Here is a 17,259-nt window from a genome sequence, read left to right as displayed (position 1 = left end):
AAGGGACTGGCCAGGTGTCCTCTGAAATCTCCTGATGACTGGGGAGGTCCCTTTGAAATATGGTAAGTTCTGTGGCACAGACCAAATGATCATTTTACCACTGCAACAAAACACCTCCCCACACCCAGGGCTGTGTATCTTGTCTGGCAGCAGTTTTCTCCCCTCACTTAGTGCCATTAACCAGCTAGGTGACAGTTGGAAGGCTCATGTAAATTAGCCTTCAGAAGTTTCAGTTAATGTAATGGCAGCTTTCTGAACATTACTTTTTGCTATTGTTTATTACAAATCTGACTTCACAATTGAAGTGGCCTTTTAATAAATATTAAATATAGTTGTGGAATCATATTTCTAGCTGGTCCTTACCCTGACATAGCAGATCAATATTTATTATTGCTTGACAGTGCTTCTCTATGTGCCAGTCAGCCTTCCCACAGTGAAAATAGCTTTGAGTGCTTGTCACTGTAAGGACATGTTAGAATTGCATTTTTACATGTCTTACTTTTTAATACAATGTATCCCGCCTTGTGGGCTAAAAGGTCTACTTAGGAGTGACAGAGGTAATATATAAAAGGAAGGCTTAGAACTGTCAAATAGATTTATTTGGGACAGGTGGAACTGCAGTTTTTATACTGCTCCAGACAGACTACAATAGCAAGTCGAAAACCATGTTTGCACTGCTACTGTTGTGGACAGAATTATCAAGTTATTTAGAAACATAAGGTCACCGGGACCCCTACAAGAAAAATCCGAAAAGACTGAAACCCCGGAAGATTCTGGTCAACTTCCTCTCATACTCAGTAAAAGATCTAGTTTTATCACTTGGTCTCAAGGAGGGTTCCTTAACTTTTTCCCCCAATGGTTCGGATTCATTTACCTTTCAAATAAGGTCTGACATTTCTCACATAACGGCTACAAGGCAGTGGGAAATGGGCAGTAGAATGGAGGAATTGAGGTCTCTGGGTGTTAAGGTACAATTAAAATTTCCGGCTCAGTTGCGCACCATGCATAACAATCAGATGCATCTATTCCACACAGTCGAAGAAGTAGACCACTTCATGGTTGGATTAAGGGGGGCAGAGCAGGCAAAATGAGATTTTTCATCTAAACAAGCGAGGGCCTCTCTGTCGTAAATTGGCTGCGATTAAATTAGCGTTAGCAGAATCCATCTGGTATTTACAGGCTATCCTGTACATTTTGTGGAATCCATTTTGTATTTCTGACAGCCATTTTGTCTTCCCTTGTGCTCTGTTTAAAGGACTGGCTATACTTAGACTCTGCTACCCTGCACATGCGCAGGAATATCTAACTGTCCATGCATCTGTTTTTAGTCTGTAACTATCAGGTTGTTTCTACCAGAGTCAGCAACTGCTAGCTCCTCCTATACTATTTACGGTGCATTTCTGTATGACCATCTATGTATGTAACTCTTCTCATGTATGCTTGCATCGTCCTTTTCCTGAGCCCCTGTGTGGGTATAAAAGACCCATGGTTCTTCTACTCTGGGTGCTACCTTCATTCAGCACCACAGGGTGCTGGGTGAATGTGGTTCCACCTCCTGAGGTTTAATAAACTATGTATTTTCTATTTCAGATTCTGTGCCAACTTCTTTCTAATAGTCTGAGGACTCTGTGCAGAGAAGGGCGAACCCCTTGCACTGGTAGGCCTAGCTGAGGCCTATTTTCTACAATTGGCGCCTCAACTTGGGGCTCATCGGTGACTCGGATGCCCAAAGGATTGGTCGCGACGAAGGATTGGAATCTCGCTCTGGACGTGATCACTGCCCGATAAGACCAGAGTCTTGGCATCCACGGCGACTTTTCCTTTCTTTCTGATCTGACCATCCAGGTGGCACCGGTCCTCGACTGAGATCTCTTCTGTTGATTCACCGTGCAGTGACCATTTGGTCGATTTTAGAACTTGGCAGGATGAATCTGAACACCAAGTGATTGGTAAGTGTCTGCGGCGCTTGCTGTTGGTTTTGATGCCTGTGATTGGTAAGGTAGTTTAGTAACGCTTACTGTGGCTTTGAGTATGGTATATTTTGTGTTGGCCAACTTGGTTTGTTTTGACATATGTGACTTGCAATTCACATAGGCAGGTAATGAGGAGAATTTTCTCTAACTGAATTGATTTGAACGGCACATCGTACTAAAGGTACCTTAAGTGCTACTTTGATTATAATATTGCATATTCTGCACTATTTTTTGGCATATCTGTCTTTAGCACACTTCAAAAGATGTGTTGCCTTTGGAATGGTACCAAAATGAAACTTGATGAAGCACAACTGGCCCCCCCTCGGAGGGGACGCCTAATAGGGATATGTATATTAAGTATGGTCTTTCTTCTATAATGTACAGCGCATTATGGAATAAAAATACTTGTAAGTGGTGACTAGTACCCCGAGGAACTAAATATGTACATAAAAGGATCCTGGTCTGTGCACTTAGTAACATTCATAAGTGATGAGATGCAGAGCGTTTTTTTTTGGTGTTCTGCCAGCCAAATCTGGTGAATATGACTTGCAACTAGTATTTACAAATGGTTTGGTTTAAGTACAGTCTGTGGGCTGTCTTTTGTTTCTGTCTTAAGTGTTGATCTGTGGGTTAAATGTGTGTTTACATGTTATGGTGTGGTAAATTGTGTTTTGGATGTTGCTAGCACTGGAAAAAGCGTGTGATTGAATGACTGTGAATATGTGAAAGAATTCTGAGAAGTGAAATTGTTAAGGAGTAAATTTAATTTGGTCTCATCACCATCAATAAGTCGCAAAAGGAAATTGAGAGGGGTGTAGCAAGAGAAAGAGCAACCCCTGTGATTTGATGACACCCTTAATGTACAAAAGTATTAATGAAGAGTAATTAGGGACCCGTTAAAAGTTTAGCTTGGAAAAATTGTGGGTATTTCGAATTTGCAAATTGTTCCTATGCAGCTTTGTGTTCTTGGTGGTTCAGTGAGCCAATGTGCTGGGTCCACAGGGTTGTAGGTTCTAATTTAAGCTGAACCTGCTAATCTGAGAATTGAACCTAAATTTATGACCCTTGAAAAGAAATTGTATATTAAAATAAATGTTTCCATAGGGCAAATTATTGCAGTTTAGATAACATTAGGAAGGCTTTTTGTCTTTGACAGCTTCAGGGCTGTGCAAGGCAGATTTTGACCTTGCAGCTTGTAAGGTGGGGGCTAAAAATAGAGGAGTGAACCAGGAGGTGAAATCACTGCTTAGAAAGCTTCACTGACATGAAAATGTGTAATGCTTGCAGCAGGACAGCCTTGGAGAAAGGTGGGGGCTAGGAGCACTCGCTGTGGCCCGGTTCTGCGCTGAGGTTTAGCTTCTCTGATGAGACAGGGCAGCTGAGGAACGAAACCCAAGGAGCCTTCCTCTGCCCTATTTTGTGCAAAGACCAGTTAGACTTTCCATAGAAAACTGTTTTTATATTTTTTTTAAAACTGTTGCATTAATCCTACACAAAAAGTAAAATGATGCTCTTGCTTGAAATTTTAAGGGCTATATGCCTATATAAAAACGATTTTCCAATTGAGAATTAATTTTCTCAGTGGAAATTGTGGCGCAAAATTAACATGGATTATCGGATAAGAGTTTTACCTTTAGAAAGTTAAAATTAAGATGACCTGTGTAAAGAGAAAAACGAAATTGTGTGTTTTACAATAGACTAAATTCAGATACAAAATGTCACAGCATTTATCTTTTGTATAGGGTATTCAAAGGCATTCACATTATACAGCACGACAGATTTGTGTTGGCTTGAAGGGTTGACTTGCAAGGCGTGTGAATTTCGACACCTTTACGTGTTAAACAGCTGTGTCAACAAGACCATTTCTCTTTCGGACTCCGGCTACAGAGAATAGTTGAAGTCAAAAACACGGAGTAAAATTCTGCATTTCAGACTGCTGTTTCCAAAGTTAGAAATGTAGTTTCATTATTTTTGCAGATTGACAGTAGGGATTTCTTTTCTTAATGCCTTTTTTTTAAAATAAGGATAAGAGTGGTTTTTGATGTTCAATAATAATGGCTGTCCTTCATTTAAAAGTGGCGCAGACTTAAGATGTTTCAAGATAAGCTTCTGTGCTTAGGGCTAAGAATTAATGTGTTTCAATATAACAGGCAAGGGATGCAGCTCGCTTTTCATATGTAGACTCATCAAAATGATTAGATTTATTAACAAAAAATATATTTTGATTATATAAAAAAAAAAATGTTATTTCAAATAGGTGCAAAAACAAATTCGTTTTTTACTATTTATAATGCCTAATAATGATACTGTGACCTCCTAGCATCCAAATTGCATTTAAGCCGTGCTATACAGCAATAGGGGGTCAATTACATGTGAAAATGTCACTTTACCCAGGCGTACAAAACTCATTTTTATAAGGGTATACATTATACATTTTTGATGCCACATCTCTGGGATATGTAGAGGACATTCTGGGGATGACTATTATGCAAAAACATTGTAGGATGTTAATTTTTAAGTGCCCTGAAAATCAAAGTCGAAATTGGGTAAAAATTCACTATTTAAATGAGTTTTCTCCAGTCAGATCAGTTTTTAAACTGCCTTACGCCCCAGTAAATGCACATATGTAAGCATAGACCATCTATACTGCTAGACAAACGCTTGGCACACTGCTTATACATATCAATGTACAAAAATTGGCAGAAGTTATTAAGCTTACCTCTGAAATTGCTGGTAGACACACAGAGTGGGTTTTGCTGCTCTGTCTTCGGTCTTTAGGGTCACTTTGACTTGGAAGCACCACATGAAAACCTTGCATGCATGCTGGGGAACAGCTGCATAGGTTATAGGTCAAAGTCCTACATTTAGAAGCCTGTAGGGCTCAGCACAACGTTGCTTTGACATTTCGACATTTGAAAGACGAAATGGCAGGGGAAGAAAGAGGTTTTTGCTTACCCTTTTTTTTTTTTTTGGTAAAAGCAAGTTTTTGTGTGCACTCAATGCACATAGTATATGTGACCTCTCTTTAAAGGACAATGGCTCTGCCATATATATATAGTATAAATGTTTTTAGGGTTGAATTCAGGAAGCAATGGGATTCAGTTTGACTTCATGCGGTCTCATGTTGCACTAGTACATTTGCTAAAGGAATATGTTCTTTGGCTAGCTGAAATGTGCTATTTCGCTCCTCAGAGTTTGTTTATGCCCAGTTGCTACAAATTGGGGTTGATAGTGTTGACAGAATGAAACCTGGTACAGGTTTCTTACCGTCAAAACTGGGGAGTGGAGGCTAGCTCCTCTACAAATTAAGGGTAGGCAAATTTATGTGTTCTCTCTCTTTTTCTTACTTTTTTTTTGAGCCTGTCTAAACTGTCTGTGAAATAACCATGAGACATTAAATTGGCTATTCAGTAATACTGTTTTAAACATTATTAGCATTAATAAAACGAATAAATATATTTTGCTATGTTACTACCCATCCTCTCTGATGGAATTATGAGAGGATGAGTAGTCTAGGTTGCTGTTTCCTTATTTGATCTTTAAGGGGAACTAGCTGTGGGTAGTTTTTGTTTGAAAATTCTCAGGTGACAACACCACTATTGTTTGTTATTCTCATGCTACATACAGTTTTGCAAGGGCATTGCTAGTTTTATTAGCTAGTCTGTGTAAATAAACTGACAGTCCTTACTAGAACTAATGTTACATAGTTTGGATTGTGAAAATGTAGAATGCAGGGAAGAGGTCTATGTGATCCTTAGCAAACATTTTTGAGGAAAATATTGTTTTACAGGAGTCTGTTAGTCACAAGATGTTCCGCTGGAGAACATGTACCCATTATGTTGAAGTTTTTAGTTCTGTATGTAATAGGAATCCCTGTTAAATTAGCAGTGTTAGATTTTCCTGTTGCTCCTATAACATGAGAGCATGGTCCTGAGTATACAATATAGGTGTTTTAATTAAGAAAAATCATTTTAGAAGTGTCTGCAGTCCTGTACAAATAATGCAATGTTTAGGAGTAAAACGTGTATAACATTTCCTTTTTCTTGAGGGTCTTTAGAAATGAACACAGACTTCCTTGACTGCTTGGCATTGGGTGACGTATTACTCTTGTCAGTTCACTAAAGAGTTTTTATACTTGCTAATAGGTCCAGACTGTTGTTTTATTTACTCTCACATATATGAAAGTGGTTCCAGGGTGCCTTGTTAATATATGGGGCGTCCCTGGACTAGGAAGTATTCTGAGACTATCCTCTCTGTTGATAGATTATTTTTGTGCCTTGTCTAAAGACCTTTTGTTCTGTCCACCAATAGATATTTGCTGCTTTACAACCATTGCCAGAGGGGCGCGTACATCAGATCCAGCTTGAGGAGTCAGCACCAGTCCAGCTTGAAGTCAAAGTGAAGGTAACCTGCACAGGCACTGCTGGCAACCAGGACCTCAGTGAAGGTAGAAGGCCGGAAGCATTGTGATGAGCGTACCCCTGCTACTATCTTGGGCGAAAGACGGGGTCACAAATCAGAAAGGAGAAATCGTGGATCAAGCTTTTGATGCCCAGCTGAGAGTCACAGACCGACCAGGAAGGGAAGAAGGTTTTTGCTTGAGGTAACCCCCTTTGAAACAAGGGTTGCTTCAGAGATCCTAGCATCAGGCCTCTGAATCCTGGTCCCAAAGTGGCTGTAAAGGAGATACCTGGGCACACTGAATGCAATCCATGGCCCCAACGAAAGAGCAGTGTGCCAGCAGAGCAATACAGGAGTTAGGGAAGGACTTGAGTTCAGGGTACAGGTGCTGTGTCTCTGGTGCCTGTTAGATTGAAACGAAGAAAACTGGTGCACTGCCTGAGACACTGGACAGGATCGCTGAGCGCATTTGCCCTGGTGGGTGATTGCCCTATCCTGAAAGAAGAAACTTTTCCCTTGAAACTAGGCCATGATTCCTGAGTTGCGAGTTGTGCAGCTCCACCGTGGGAACAACAAGAGCCTGCCTGTGAGGCTCAAACGGACACAGGGAGAAGACTCCCCTCTGGTTGGTTGTACAGCGGCTTTAATTTCCCAAGGACTTCTTTTTCTTTTTGTTGAAAATGTACCCCATTGATCGTCCCATTTTTGAGGAGGAGCAACCCTTTGCAGCTCTTCGTCCTAATTCTCATGGTCCTCCTGGTCCCCTGGATCCAGGATCATTTTTGTAAATAATATGTCTGACTGCTTTAATGTTTGTATTGGGTATAATGATAGATACTCTAGCCCTCATAAAGGAAACACTGGAAAAGTCTAGCGAAAATGTTTTTATTAGATATGTACTGTTGGATACTTTGATATTGAAATTGATGGTAACTGAAATGCATGGGAACCTTGAAAATGTTTTTACTGGATGGTTCTAGGATTTGCTAAGGACTAGAAAGCTAATAATTCTGTTTCTGATAATAGTAATTACTCTCTCCTGCTATCTGTATGACCCAATTCTCTGTTCCCTTTGTACTTCTGTTTATACCTCATACATACCCGCTTAACAATATTTAGAATGAGAAATGCCCACCTAGCAATGAATTAGGAAATTTATGAAAAGAAAAAAAAAATGTTATTAAAAATTAATATGCATATTTTCATTTTTCCTACTGGATTATGGGAGATGTCTTCAGCTAACGCTAAAAGGGTCGTCTGTCGTAAATTGGCTGCGATTAAATTAGCGTTAGCAGAATCCATCTGGTATTTACAGGCTATCCTGTACATTTTGTGGAATCCATTTTGTATTTCTGACAGCCATTTTGTCTTCCCTTGTGCTCTGTTTAAAGGACTGGCTATACTTAGACTCTGCTACCCTGCACATGCGCAGGAATATCTAACTGTCCATGCATCTGTTTTTAGTCTGTAACTATCAGGTTGTTTCTACCAGAGTCAGCAACTGCTAGCTCCTCCTATACTATTTACGGTGCATTTCTGTATGACCATCTATGTATGTAACTCTTCTCATGTATGCTTGCATCGTCCTTTTCCTGAGCCCCTGTGTGGGTATAAAAGACCCATGGTTCTTCTACTCTGGGTGCTACCTTCATTCAGCACCACAGGGTGCTGGGTGAATGTGGTTCCACCTCCTGAGGTTTAATAAACTATGTATTTTCTATTTCAGATTCTGTGCCAACTTCTTTCTAATAGTCTGAGGACTCTGTGCAGAGAAGGGCGAACCCCTTGCACTGGTAGGCCTAGCTGAGGCCTATTTTCTACATCTCCACAGGATAGTATATCCTTTGTAACACCCTCTTTTTCTTATCCTGCCTCCAATCTTTTTCTCCAGTACATTATTTTTTATTTTTCTTTCTTAAACCCGAGGTGAGCGTGACCTAATGGGTTCACCCATCTTTAAGGGAGGGTTCCTCAAGGGATTAGGGGCATGCACGGGGTTGTGGGAGGGGTGGGATCCAGGGGGAGGGGGGCACTATGGGTGGGTAAGGAATAAAAATAAAAATAAAAATAAAAATAATAAAAACAAAATAACCTCATCTTACTTTTGGGAATCAACTTTCAGTATGACATCAATGCGGGAGGCGATGAATATGGATGGCAAATGTAACTATTGATCAGGCCGGTTTTGGTCTTCTTTCCTGGAATGTAAATGGGCTACGATGTATCAGGAGGCAAAGGCTGATTATGAAATACCTGGAGCTTTCAGAAGCTCGGGTTTGCCTCCTACAGGAGACCCACCTAACCACAGGGGAGTCGAATAAACTATTTTCAGGGGCACCCTGGATAAAAACCTTTGGCGTCTCGAATCAATGTATGAATAGTCGTGGGGTGGCCGTCCTAGTTAAACGGGGACTAACCTGCTCAGTTAAATCCATCCAGACGGATCAATCAGGGAGATGGGTGATAGTGGAGTTGGACTTTCGGGGGACTGTTTTGACGTGCGCCTCATTCTATGGGCCGAATATTGATGACCCTTCTTATATTGTCAAGCTACAATCTAAGCTTATGCTGGTGGCTCCCCCAATAATTGTTGGAGGTGATTTTAATGCCCTATTAGATCCTATTCTGGACCGGTCGAATCAGGTGCGTTCCATCCCAACCCCCCTTGTCAGACGGGCAATGAAGAATCTGATCCATGATCTCGGCTTGGTCGATGTGTGGAGGGTCACGAAAGGTGACAGGGCTGGATATACCTTCTACAGCAAGAGATTTCATCATTCCTCTAGGATCGACTATTTATTAGCCAGCAAGTCTCTATTTGGAAAGGATTCTGATGTATCTATCCTTCCTAGCCACCTTTCGGACCATTCCCCCGTTTTCTGTTCCATCAAAAAATTACTAATAAAATCTCAATCGAGATGGACTCTCAGCAGGAGGAGGTTAGATGACTCAGACCTGATTCAGGCTATAAAAACGTCCTCTCTGGAATTCTTTGACACCAATATAGGTTCAGCAGCCATCGAGGTAGTATGGGACGCCTTTAAGGCTACACTGAGAGGTCGATTTCATAATCTTATATGTTTCAAAAATCGCTCTGAAGGGAGTGCGTTAAAGGCGGGCGAAGAAAAGATCAGACTGCTAGAAGTCGAGCATTTGAGGCTATTAAAATCCTCAGACGGACAAGGGGTGTCGCAGATAATTCTTGAACTTGAACAAGCAAGACAAAGATACAGGGGTATTTTAGAAGAGAGGTGTAAGAAGCAATGGGAAAGGAGTAAAATGGAGAACTATGAGTATGGAGAGAGGGCTGAGGCTCTTTTGGCGTGGAAAGCGAGATCCGAACGCTCGAAGAATGATATAGCCGAGCTGGTGATAAACAACCGAGGGGATAGATCCACAGATGCCGGTGACATCCAAAACACCATACTTTCTCTATTTGCAGATCTTTATGGGGAGAATTTATCCCCCTCCAAACAACAAATCCGCGGGTGGCTAAGCTCAAAATCCCTCCCCACGCTAACACAGGCTAATAAAGACCTCCTTGATTCCCCAATCACGTTGCAGGAAATAAGAACCCAAATAAAGATCTCCAAAAATGGTAAAGCCTCCGGTATTGATACCCTCCCAAATGAAGTGTATAAATCCCTCTTCGAGGAAGTCATTCCGGTTCTGGGTTCCTTGTTCCATTCAATTTACAGCCCAACAGGCCTTGTCCCTAATTCATGGAGGGAGGCTATCATTGTTCTGATCCTTAAGCCAGGGAAGGATCCAGCTAGAGCGGATTCTTATCGCCCAATCTCCCTGCTAAATGCAGATTATAAAATCTTCATGGGCATTTTGGCAGGGAGATTGGGAAAATTAGCCCCGGGATTGGTCAATGCAGATCAGAAAGGGTTCATTACTGGGAGACACATTCAGGAACAAACCCAGCTACTTATTGGGAACATTGATCTGGCGATCTCTAGACTCGAACCCTTGGCGGTGGTCGCGTTAGATGCCGCCAAGGCCTTCGACAGCGTATGTTGGGCCTATCTTTGGGAGGTGCTGGAGGAGATGGGATTTGGTCCAATTTTTATACATACTCTGAAAAGGTGCTACCAAGATGCCTCAGCTAGAATTCTCATCAACGGCGAACTTACCCCTAGTTTTAACATTCAAAGAGGGACTAGGCAGGGCTGTCCTATCTCCCCTTTATTGTTCGATCTTTACATTGAACCTCTCGCTCAGGCTATAAGATTAGATGAGACTATAACCCCGTTCAAGACTCAGCAATATCGTTCTAAAATCGCATTATATGCGGACGATATAATTATCTACACAGATAACCCCGAGATATTACAGCCAAAGGTTGGGGCTCTACTGGAAGAGTTTGGGGCAATCTCCGGATATTTAGCTAACTCCGCAAAGACGGAGGTAATGTGCTGGAACATAGATCAGTGGAGTGGGGCCTCCAGCAAAAAATTTAAATATCTTGGTATTGTCATCGTAAAAGATCTTGAAAAAATCCCATCTATCAATATAGAAAAAACAATAAGGGAAATTGATCAGTTATTTGCAAGGTGGAGGAACCTCCCTTTGACCATCTTTGGGAAGGTGAATCTAGTCAAAATGACAATCCTCCCGAAATTAACCTACCTGTTTAATGCAATACCTCTAGGTTTTCCTAAACACTTTATCTCGAAGGCGCAAAGTAAAATCGGGAGCTTTATCTGGGGTGAGAAAGGGGTTAGGCTCTCCTGGAAAAAACTAAGACGTCGCCTAGCCAAAGGGGGATTGGCTCTCCCAGATATACAGTGCTATCTGGTTGCCTTTCAGTTTAAGGCCATTAGGATGCTCCTAGTAGAACCGACTGCATGTTCTTGGGGAAGGCTGTTGGGAGAGTTGGTTAACTCAGAATGCTGTGGTAATAGAGTTGGGTTTCTCTACAAGTTCGGTTCACCAAAATTTTTTAAACGAGTAAGGCTGAAGGTGATCAAAAATGCTTTGGAGGTCTGGTATTTCATTCGCTCTAGATGTGGGATAGGCTACTACTCCGATCAGGCACCGATTTGGGACTCCCCGGGGACCCCCCCTTGCCTCTAGGATAGTTTGGCCCTTCCAATTAAAAGAGCTGGGGTTGAGATCTGGTCTGAGTTGGGGGATGAAAATGGCATTCATCCTTGGGAGGTATTGAAAGCAAGAATTGGTATGGGGTTTTCAAGATTTAAGTTTATCCAACTAAAATCCTGGTTTGAAACAGAAAAGGAGAATTTAAGGGGGAATGGAGAGGTTGAAGCTGCATTAAAAAACATTCAGCATCGGAAAAAGGAGATCTCCATATGGTATAGGCTACTGATCAACGCGGATGATGTCGGTATCCCCCAACAGGTGTCAGCTTGGAACAATTCTCCATTTGAAGCCGATATCGGGAACCTCTTGGAACCCTCCGTGACCCTGCTTTATAAATACACCAAATCAGCTAGTCTGAAGGAAAATCATTTTTTTGTCACCAACCGAATCTACTATACTCCGGAGAAGATCTCGAAATTCGCCCCCAACCCTGAACCAAGGTGTCCCAGGTGCTTGCTCCCTAAAGCCAATGACATACATATCTTTTTTGATTGTCCCAAATTAGGATCATACTGGGAAGGGGTGTGCAGATATCTAGGTATGTCCTTTGGAACTGACATTTTGTTGAACGGCTCTCTGATTTTCTTTGCTAATGATCAGGTGTCCACTGCCAGTATGGCTCAATCCGATAGAGGGCTGTTACTATGTCTGATTTTGTTGGCCCGAAGGGAGATCTGTCTAAGATGGAAGGACCCCCTCCCTCCGAAAATCGAGGACTGGTTAAAATCCGCACTTGCTATGGCCCGATTAGAATCTTTGAGCACCAGCTCTGGCCCCCCTACATTGTGGGTACCCTTTATACGTATGGGTCAGGAATTGAGACTCTGCTGATCCCCTGTTGCCGATGTTAAGGGTCGATAAAAACCATGGTCCTATGATTAACACCTAAATCCCGGACGATATAAGGGGATTGGTTGGATAACCTAAACAAGTGCAGGTGGTCGGAGGGCGCCCCATCATTAAATCGACCAGGTATGCCCTGCAAACAGTTTATAGGTGAGATGAGGACAAAAAAAAAAAAAAGAAACATAAGGTCCAACAAAGGGGAAAATTCCGGGTGACCATGCAGAAAAGGTGAATTTCCTACACAGATAGCATTAAACAAAACTGGGTTTGCGGTATGACTAACATTTAAAGATATCTGAAATACTCTAATCCCCCTAAATTACTTACCACTTACTTGATTTATGCTGACAATTTATTATCAATGGAAGACATTCCACTTCATTTAAAATGTTTTATCCAGTACATTAGGAACATTTCAAAGGATTTTGTTGTGCAAAATTGCCATGCAGTCTTGAATAGAAGACCACTTGAAATGGTGGTGAGTTGACCCCTAAGTTCAGCAGATGATTGAGTGTCTTTCTGTATGAAATCAGACTATTGGGTGAGGGGGATGAAGCACCACTTGGGCAACAACCACAATCCTTGTCAGGGTGAAGCACAAACAGTCTCTAAATTTACCTTTGATTTACCCTTTGGTAGCTTGGCACAAACGCAGTCAGGCTTAACTTGTGTAAAGTATTTATGCAGCACACGAAAAGTAATAAAGTCAAAATACACAGCACAAAAAAAAAATGCCAAACCAATTAAAAAAATAGAATACATTTTCATAAATAAAATTATACCAGAGCAAGAAAAATCAGTAGAACCTCAGATATTTAATTAAAATAGTTTGAGAAGTATAGTGTCTAAAAGCACCCTTTTGGTGATCCCACTAGGTACCTTCTTGGACATTCTGGTACTGACTCAGAGGTCCTCCTCCTTAGCAAGTTCCCGGGGTGAGGTGAGCTTGTTACCAATCAGGTGTTGGAACAACTCTGTCAAGCAAGTACTGAGTATGTGCTCTCTCAGAATCATTTCATACAGGTTGTTAAAATCACTCACTTTACTGCCCTTCACTCAAACACTCAGTGCCTTACTCGAGCAATCAAAGAAATCCACCCAAGACTGGATTGTCAGTTTCGGCCTGTCCCTAAATCTCAAGCTGTACTTCTCTCGGGTGAACCCAAATTTGTTGACACGAATGGTTTTCATGGATGTATACCTCATCTGGTCCTCTACCTCTAGTGTCAGCAAAGTATCCCCCCACCAAAAGCATGTCTGTCCAGAGACTCACCCTTAATCATCCTCTGGAACCCTGTACCTTCCTAGGGCTACCTCTAAGGCTGAAAAACATTTATCAATGCCATCCCCCACCAAATAGCTAGGCACCAGATCCCTAGAGATGTAGACCTTTTTTACTTCACTGGACACTGCTGTGGCTGCCATCATTGTTTCTGGGCCCTGAGACTTGTTTGAATTTCCTTTCCAGCTCTCTTAGCCTCACCTTTTTGCAGCCAGTTCTAATATGGCCATCTGCAGCTAAAACTCTAAGCTCTCCTGTCCTCAAGCTCGTTAGTGTACAGCTTGTGGAAGGACATACTTCTCCCTGACCTGGCAGTGGACCTCACTCAGGTGGGCAAGTGGCTCTCCTCCTCATGCTGCTCCACCTCAGTGCCAGTACCACCCCATTTTCCACATCTTCCTCATCCTCCAAGTCTACCTCTTCATCCTCAGGGTTATCCTTCTCTTGCACCTCTGGTGTGGCCTACATCCTCCTGACCTTCTCAAAGACTCTGAGGGCTATTTGGAGGTCTAGCTTAGTGGCCTTCCTTCCCATATATAGCCCTTGCAGAGCCTCTGCAGCGTGCAGCGTTACCTTGCTGAGGCTGTCAATATTGCTCAGCTCCAACTCCACTTTAGCAGTAAGGTTGTTAGGTAGGACTTACATTTGGAAAAAAGGAAAATGACCAAATCAGGAACTAAGGAGAAGTTAAAAAGAGTTCGAATCTAATGTCAGAATATTGAATTTTTAGATTTGACAAAATCACTGGAACTGCGCAAGTAGTGGATCACACCAGTGACCAACACTGTAAGAAAGTGGGCTATAGGTTGAGGGGATGGAAGACTCACTTGGGTGACAAGCATATTCCTTTTTTGGTTGAACCACAAAAATCATTAAAGTAACCAATGCTTAACCCTCTGGTAGCCTAACTTGAAGGCAAAGTGTGAAGTATATATACAACACTCAAACAGCAATAAATTGAAAACACAACACAAGACACATTCCAAATTAAAAAATAGGAGTTCATTTTAATAAATAAAATGGTACCAGAATGGCAAAAATACAATCAGTAGCCCTGGAGATATTCCTGTACAAAGTATTGGGTAAGTATAGTGCCTAAAAGCACAAAGTGCTACTCATGGTCATCTGGTCTTGATAGACTGTGGGAAAGTCATAAGTGAGGCTGATCGCAATGAAGCATGGGCCAGATACAAGAAGCAGATTTGTTCTGCTAAAACAATTACCATCCCAAAGTCTGGTGAGAAGAGTTTGTTTCGCTGTGGAGGAGAGCATGAGAAGCAGGGAGAGCATCATGGATAGTTGGAGCTATAGTGCAAAGAGCAGGCCTGATGTTGCTGACGGTCATCGATGTAGCGAAAAGATCTAGTGGGGCATCTCAGACAGCCACTGCTGGAGCTTCACAAAGGCAGTCAACGAGGGCTGCTGTTGCTGTAGTGCAAAGTCCAGATTCTAAGAGCGCCAGTTTCAAAATTGTAATCCACCTTTACCATTAAATGGATTTTAAATTACAATTCACTTGAATCTAAAGAGCATATCTCTACCTGTTTCTAATTTAATGCTATCACGTATTAAATGTAATAAGGTGACTCCTCGTCAGTCAATAGGAAAGATAGACCTTACAGTAGTGAAAAACAACTTTTAAGAGTTTTTGACTACTAGGACAAGAAAAACTTAACCCTGTATGTTCTAATTTTTATATACGATGCACGCTGCCCTATGAACCATGTGCAGTTTAAAACTCAATCAATCAAGTGTCTTGTAAAGCACAACTACTCACTCATAAGGGTCTCAAGGCATGGCGATTGGGGGCTGCTGATCCGTTGAAGGTGCTGTGGTTCAGTCGAAAAGCCAGATCTTGAGCTCCTTCCTGAAAGAGGTAGTGATGGTGATTGACTGAGATGGAGAGGTAGGGTGTTCCAGGTCTTTGCTGTGAGGTCGGAGAAGGATCTTCCTCCATCTTGCAGATACGTAGGATGGTGGCCAGGTCCAGAGAAGAGGTCTCTGGTGGGTGTGCGGAATGCGAGGCGGTGGTTAAGGTACACAGGCCACACATCATGTAGGGCTTTGTAGGTGTGTGTAAGGAGCTTGAAGGTGATTCTTTTGTTGACTGGGTGCTAGTGGAGGTCTCTTAGGTGGTCAGTGATGTGGCTCTGGCTGGGGATGTTGAGGATGAGTCTGACGGAGGCGTTCTGAATGTTCTACAGTTTGTTAAGGAGTGTCTGGGTGATGCCGGAGTAGAGTGTGTGGCCATAGTTGATTCTGCTGCTGATGAGTGTGTGGGTGACCGTCTTTCTGGACTCGGTGGGGATCCACTTGAAACTCTTTCACAGCATGTGGAAGCAGGTTGATGAGACTGCATTGATCTGGTGGTTCATGGTGAGCAAGGTTTTGTGTGTGGTGTATGGGTGTGGGGGGTTCCAAGTGCTGTGGGCCACCTGGAGTCATCTCAGGCGGAGGGTGTGGAGCCAAGGATGAGGACTTCAGTTTTTTCTGAGTTGAGTTTAAGGCAGCTATTCTTCATCCTGGTGGTGACAGCCTTCATCTCGTCATAGAAGTTGTTCTTGGTGACTGTGGGTTCGTTGGTGAGGGAGAGAATCAGCTGGGTTTAATCAGCATAGGAGACAATGTTGAGTCTGTGGTTCCTAATGATCGCTGCTAGCAGGGCCATGTAGATGTTGAGTGGGGCTCAGGGTGTCACCCCACAGCTGATCTCTGTGGGTTCAGAGTAGAAGGATGGTAGTCTGACTCTCTGTGTTCGGCCGGTGGGGAAGAAGCAGAAGCTTTGTCGCAGATGCCGGCGTCATGGAGTCTTGTGCATAGGGTGCAGTGGTAGACAGTATTAAAGGCAGCCAAGAGGTCCAGGAGGATGAGGGCTGTAGTTTTGCTTCGGTCGAGGAGGGTGCTGAAATCATCTGTAGTAACGAGGAGGGTGGTCTTGGTGCTATGGTTGCTTCGGAAGTCGGATTGGGAGTGGTCCAGGTTGTGGTTTGCTTCGAGGAAGTTGGAAATCTGAGCATTGATGGCCTTCTAGAGGACCTTGGCTGAGAAGAGGAGCAGAGTTATGGATCTGAAGTTCACGAGGTCCATCAGCAGAGGGTTTCTTCAGCAAGGGGTTGATCTCTGCATGTTTCTAGGCTTTCGTGAAGGTGGCAGAGTTGAAGGAGCCTTTGATGGTGTGGCAGAGTTCGGGGACAATGGAGGTGCCAGCTCTGATGAAGATGTAGTGCGGGCAGGGGTCTGTGGGTACTCTTCATGATCTTGCGGGTGTTGTCAGTGGTGAGGTGCATCCTGCTGAGTAGGGTCTGCTGGGGCCGGTGTCATTGGATGGGGTGGTTGCAGTTGAAGGGAGAGTGTCTTGGGTATTGAGGCTGTTGAAGTTGACATATATCTCCTTAATCTTGCGGTGGAAGAAGGTGCCAAGGTTCTTGCAGAGGTCTTGGGAGGGTGGGATGTCTGCTGTGTCTGTGCTGGGTTTGGGGAATTCTTTGACCATGGCAAAAAGTTCTTTGCTATTAAGTTCATTGGTGTAGATCCATTCTTGTAGGGCCCCTTTCCTTGTTGTTCTATCAACGTGGTGGTATGTGGTGGCAGGGGTTTTGAAGGGTGAGTGGTGTTCCATGGTCTTGCTGCTAATCCGTCCCTTCTCAA

At 42.8% G+C, this 17,259-nt stretch overlaps 1 long non-coding RNA gene across 1 annotated transcript; it reads left to right on the top strand.

The window, feature by feature from the left end:
• Nucleotides 1–1,151: 1,151 nt before the first annotated feature.
• LOC146862750 (uncharacterized) lies at nt 1,152–8,099 on the top strand. The gene is made up of 2 exons (XR_014978174.1): nt 1,152–3,173; nt 3,281–8,099. It is a non-coding gene; the product is annotated as an uncharacterized LOC146862750 (long non-coding RNA).
• Nucleotides 8,100–17,259: the final 9,160 nt, after the last annotated feature.

This window comes from Triturus cristatus, chromosome 2_2, assembly GCF_964204655.1.
Source record: "Triturus cristatus chromosome 2_2, aTriCri1.1, whole genome shotgun sequence".
Taxonomy (NCBI): domain Eukaryota; kingdom Metazoa; phylum Chordata; class Amphibia; order Caudata; family Salamandridae; genus Triturus; species Triturus cristatus.
This window is presented reverse-complemented; position numbering and strand designations above follow the sequence as displayed.